This window comes from Crocuta crocuta, unplaced genomic scaffold, assembly GCF_008692635.1.
Source record: "Crocuta crocuta isolate KB4526 unplaced genomic scaffold, BGI_CrCroc_1.0 scaffold16, whole genome shotgun sequence".
Lineage (NCBI taxonomy): Eukaryota > Metazoa > Chordata > Mammalia > Carnivora > Hyaenidae > Crocuta > Crocuta crocuta.
Genome location: NW_027531893.1, coordinates 11,136,011 through 11,142,012, shown reverse-complemented (window position 1 = coordinate 11,142,012; position 6,002 = coordinate 11,136,011). Strand labels below are relative to the sequence as shown.

Here is a 6,002-nt window from a genome sequence, read left to right as displayed (position 1 = left end):
CCTCTTCTCTTTCTCTTTCTCTCTCTGCCCCTTTCCCCGCTTGCGTGCACTCTCTCTCTCTCAAAAATAAATAAACATTTTTTTAAAAGAGTAAAAATGAAATCATACAAGTACTGAAGGAAAACATGAAAAATTTCAAATTGTTTTTAATTTTTTAATGTTTTTATTTATTTCTGTGTGTGGGGGGAGAAAGAGAGAGAGAGAGAGAGAGAAAGGGAGAGAGAGACAGACAGCATGAGCAGGGGAGGGTCAGAGAGAGAGGGAGACACAGAACCTGAAACAGGCTCCAGGCTCTGAGCTGCTGTCAGCCCAGAGCCCGATGCAGGGCTTGAACCCACGAACCGCGAGATCATGACCTGAGCCGAAGTCAGACGCTTAACCGACTGAGCCACCCAGGCGTCCCGAGAAATTTCAAATTCTTGGCGGCCTTTCTGTGACTCAAAATCCAGACACCATAAAAGATTAATTTAAATTTAAAGAGAAACTACCTAAAATGTAAAGAAAAATCTTTTAAGCTTTCTCTATACCAAAATATATGGAAGTAAATTAAAAAACAAATAGCAAACTGGGGCAAACTGCAACTCATGTACCAAAGGGCTAATCTCTCCAATTTATACATTCCTACAAATCGATAAGGAAAAGGCAATCCAAAAGAAAAATTACAAAGGGTATGAACAGGTAGTTCACAGAAAAGGAAATAGAAATTGCCTTTAAGCATGTGAAAAGATGCTCAGTCTCATTCATAATCAAAGTTATGCACATTAAGACTACACTGTTATCATATTTCACGTATCCGAATAACAGAAATCTAAAGGCTGGGAAACACTGCTGGAAAGCCACCTGGAGAAACAGGTACCCTAATGCGTTACTTACAGGAGTTCAAAAAGGTACAACCCTGAAGAAGGGCAGAATTTATAAAATTATCAATGAACCAGCATTCCCACTTCGGAAAGATATCCCAACAGATATACCTCACATATAAGAAATATACGAAATGTATCCACATTTATTCACCATGACATTGTCTGTGATTGTTAAGAGACCGAACAAAACTCAAATAGGCGTCAATAGTCATTGCATAGAGGTTAGTTCAATAAACTATGGCACAGGCACACAACAGAATATTCTGAAGCTATTAACTAGTTCCCATACACCAATATGGAAAGATCCCAAAGGTATATGAACTGACCAAAAAGCAAGGGGTTGAATAATTTACATGGTATGTAATATTTTATACACAAAGAAGGTGGTATATATATTCTCCTGGTATTGGCCTGTGTCTACACAGAGCAACATCTACAAGGATACAAATAAAAGAGGTTATTTATGGGGAGAGAGGACAGGTTAGACCACAACAGAGTTGGAAATCAGACTCCTCCAAGTAAGCTGTTTCAATTTTTCAACCACATGAGTATCTTACCTATACAAAAATAATTTTAAAGTGTTAAAAGTGTTACTTGGGACACATGGGTGGCTCAGTCAGTTAAGCATCCAACTCGATTTTCGGCTCAGGTCAGGATCTCACAGTTTGTGAGTTCAAGCCCCGTGCTGATAGCCTCGTGCTGTTAGGGCAAAGCCTGCTTGGTGTTCTCTGTCTCCCTCTCTGCCCAACCCCCACTCTCTCACACACGGTCTCTCTCAAAAATAAACATTAAAATAAATAAAATAGATTGTATCTACCTGTTTTTTAAAAAAGTATAGCCCACACAAAGGAGAAGGAAAAACACTCATCAGCCAGAGCCAAAATCCAACAAGCTTTAAAAAAGAGAATTTTCTCTGAAATTAGATATCAACAAGCAATTTTAGTGTGGCCATCACTAGAAGTTATAAAGACATTGTAATCTTTTTCTTCAAGCCATCTGAAGCCTATGATTTATACAAAAAGAGTTATTTAAAGGGGTAAGGAATTACGAGAGACAAGGAAGGGGCAATGAAAAGGATGCTTTAGTCTAATGGTTCTCATCGTATGGCTCCTGGCCCAGCAACAGCAGCATCACCTGAGAGCCTGGTGAGCAGGTTAAGTCCCCAGGCCCGCCCAGAGTTACTGAACCAGAAAAATCCTAGGAGCAGTGGATGGACGCAGCAATCCCTGTAATGCACACTCGAGTCTGAGAGCAACTGATCCGGTCCAGCACTTCCCACACACTGATGTGCATCACTTGGAGCAGGATTTTGTTAAAAGATCCCAGTTCAGTAGGTCGAGGCTGGGCCCCAGAGTCTGCATTTCAAACAAGCTCCAGGACGCTGCTGGTCTGGGACCCACACTTAGAAGAAAAGCGGATGTCCACCTGCGGCCTCCCGCAAGGAGGGAAGCAAGCAGTCTTCATGTGACCGAGGTTCCTATGGAACCTGCCCTCAATATCAGATGGAAAAAGTCTTTACACAGGACTTCTGGCTAAGAGAAACCATGCAGCCTCCCATAAAAAAGCTGTACCTAACATGTACTAAATATATTTTCAAAAATGTTCTTTATTAAGACAATAATAACTACCAGTTGTTGAAATCCAATTTAAGTTATGTCCCATTTGAAAAAACTTTCAATTTATGAGTGGACGTACAACCATTTCAAACTGAAAAACACAAAACAAAACAAAACAACCATATTCTTACATCTGTTGGGTTATACTGTCTGATTAACTTTACCTCATATCCATTAACCACACCACCTGCTCTCCATGAAAAATCACCCAGCATGTTTCTTTCTAAACATCCTACAAAAACTTGCTCTTATATTTATAAACACTAATTTTTCATTTATGTTACATGGGGGGAACTTTTTAAAATTTATTTATTTATTTTTTAATGTTTTATTTATTTCTGAGAGAGACAGAGAGAGACAGCATGAGCAGGGGAGGGTCAGAGAGAGAGGAAGACACAGAATCCGAAACAGGCTCCAGGCGCTGAGCTGTCAGCACAGAGCCCGACGCGGGGCTCGAACCCATGAACCATGAGATCATGCCCTGAGCCAAAATCTGACGCCCAACCGACTGAGCCACCCAGGTGCCCTGGAACTTTTTTTTTTTTAAGAGGCATCTTCTGAGTAAATGATTCTAGTTTAAGTAGAAGTAACTAGAAATGTGTACTTTCATTTTCCAAGACACGCTTTGGATGAATTTTTTGGCGTTAAACATGAATCAAGGTGCTGAAATTTGTACACATTCCCTATTTCACTGAAGACACCATCAATTCCCAGACACATTATTACTTCATGTACCACTAAGAAAAGTTGCCAAATCACTACATGCTAATTTAAAGATACAATTTCATTTTAGAAATGCACCTTAAAAATAAATCGCTTAATTATGAAGCTCAAAGATATGTGCATAGTAAGTCGCTCTTTTTCATCTATAAAGGCATGGAGTTTTGCCCATTCAACAATGTATCCCCCACAGCTAAAAACTGGAAAGTTTGATATCTATGCAATTTATATTATTTGTTCCATTTATATATATATATTTTTTTAAGTAGTGTAGAAAAAAGAGGGGTGACCTCTTTTTACCCTGCAACATGACACTGCTTGCTCAAAGTAATAAAAGTTAATTACTCTCAATCTGGAGAATTTTCCCATCTGAAAGTACTTGATGTATCTATCTCTAGTCAATGTAAAGTACATTATGATTCTATTTTGACAAGAGTCTTTACTTACATGTTTGTTTCCATAGCACCTTTCAAAAGTAACAAGCAATGAACAATAATCACCTTACAGCATCTTCTCCATCAACAAAAAGAAAAATGAATTTGCTTTGCAGATTTACAAGAGTTGAAGAAATGTACGATGTTACACTATAGCTATATGTTAGTCTGAGTTGAACTCTTTGATCCAGTGTGCATTTTCCTCTAGGCAACAAGATGAACAGTTTCAAAGGAAAAGCCAATTTCTAACAAATCACACTAGGAAGGACTGAGGACCTATGTGATTATAGGACATCTTCATTTCCACCTTTGAACACATCTACATCTTCTAAATTCTCTAACGTGGACATCAGCAAGAAAAAAGGTTATTTAATAAGTGGTTACACTAATTTGTATTTCACTCTAACTCAGACCTCTTTTAGTTATCCTACACATCACCACCGTCACTTCCCAAATCCACTCTACCTCACACTGCTCACTGACTCTCGTGTTTAGTGTCCGCATTTCTAACAAGAATCACAATTAAATAAAGCAAGTTTTTCACAAAGGGATACAGGTAAGAACCTCATCTCCCATCTGAGATTCTAGAATAATCAAAGAGAGCGTCACTGGCCAAGAGCCCACCTTTCTGGTATGTCAGATGCCTCAGAAAGAATAGGCAAAAAAATTCTCCCACAAAAATTGTCAGTTAAACTCTGCCCCCTTTCCTGTTATAACTGAGTAGACCATGGACCGCTGTTCAGAGTGGATCTCAGGGTGGAGCTGGTACTGTCTCCTAAGAGACATGTTTAGCTATAAAAGTAACTGGGGGACACCGCTGGCATTTAGTGTTTGGGGACCAGGATGCTGGACTTCACACAATGCATGGAATAGACCCGCATAATGAAGATCCATCCTGGTCCTGAGAATCATTTCAAGATCCAGCCAGATTAATCACTATAAACTGGCATTACTTTAGAACATAATACTGAAAAATTTTTAACAAGGAATTGTGGGGAAACCCCAATAATTTAGAAGGTAGCTCAAGTGAGAGACATTGGGATAAAACAGGTCTGAAATTAGTGGCCATTTCCTGACATCACACGTTGGTAACATATAGTTACAAGGTCACAATATGAGCATATCTCAACTAATGAGATATCAACACTGAATCAAAAAATGCCGAGGTAATATTTTATTCGATATATTTTATTCATTATCAAAGATAAGGGGTAGGAATCAAGCACCAGGCCGCAAACCTTCTGACACAAAGGGGCCATAGAGCACAGACTGAAAATACAGCATCCATGGAGGGGTTATATATTATTTATGTGTTGACTGAATCTGTAATTTATCTTGATCTGTTATCCTTATTGCAACCTAGGCTGTCTCTCCCCTTATCATCATAAATAGGTTCTCCCAACACTTAGGTGTCCCCCCCCCACCCCCTATCCACCCATGCAAGGGTCCGTCTGTAGCCTCCCTCTTTCCTTTTCCTGTGTGAAATCGCCCCTGATAGTTTTACTGCTCTTCAATCTAAACATCTTCATTAGAAGCAGCTGCACGCACCCGGGTCGGTACAAGCTCTCTTCGAGCAGAGCAGTGTGTGCAAGATGTGAATGACACGGCAATGCGTGTCATAGATCGTTCTTTTCTTTCTCCCTTATGCTTAAATCGGAGCATGACACTGATTTTCAATTACGTGTGCAGGTAGGTTACACTGTCGATGAATTTGACGGTAGGGAGGTCAAGTGGGCTTTAGGAAAGTTTGCAGCAGAGGGGAGGGGCCTTGATACTGGCAAGGTTGAGCGCCACAGCTTCTCAAGAGTGGAATCGTGGGCTCAACAACAAACTTCAGTTTCCTTTGCTAACAGCAAGCCCTGGGCTCCAATAGTCCGCTTGCATTCAGCCTGACAACCCGTCCCCGGCACATACCCGCTGCTCCAAGCCCGCTTCTGGGGTCGTGCAGGGCCAAACAAGAGTTCTTGACCACTGGGGGGGTCAGGGAGCCTTCTGGGAATACGACGAAGCCAAAGACCCTCTCCCAAGAAACTCCTCTACCATGCTGCAGCCAGTTCCGGGGGGGGATGGGGGGGCTCCCATACACCTACTGCAGCCCAACTGGGACCCCAGGAATAGACCTCAAGCCCTAAAACCCTGAGAGTGGGGGTGGGGACAAGGATGCGAGGCAAGGACGGGACGTGGGCGCTGGAATCCGTGTGCCTGGGTGCGAACCCCCACTCCGGCGCTTCCCGCAGTGTGACTCTGGGCAGGGCGCTTCAACTCTGTGCAGCCCCGGCGCGGAGCAGCGCAAGTTAAGCGCCCGGCAGACAGTAAAGGCTCAATAAATCGTGCTGCCGCGGGCAGCGGCATCGCGTCCTGGCGTCAGC

At 41.9% G+C, this 6,002-nt stretch overlaps 1 protein-coding gene across 1 annotated transcript in view; it reads right to left on the bottom strand.

The window, feature by feature from the left end:
* Positions 1 to 6,002, bottom strand: part of MRTFB (myocardin related transcription factor B) — a 214,560-nt gene that overhangs the window by 186,215 nt on the left and 22,343 nt on the right. The window lies entirely within an intron of this gene.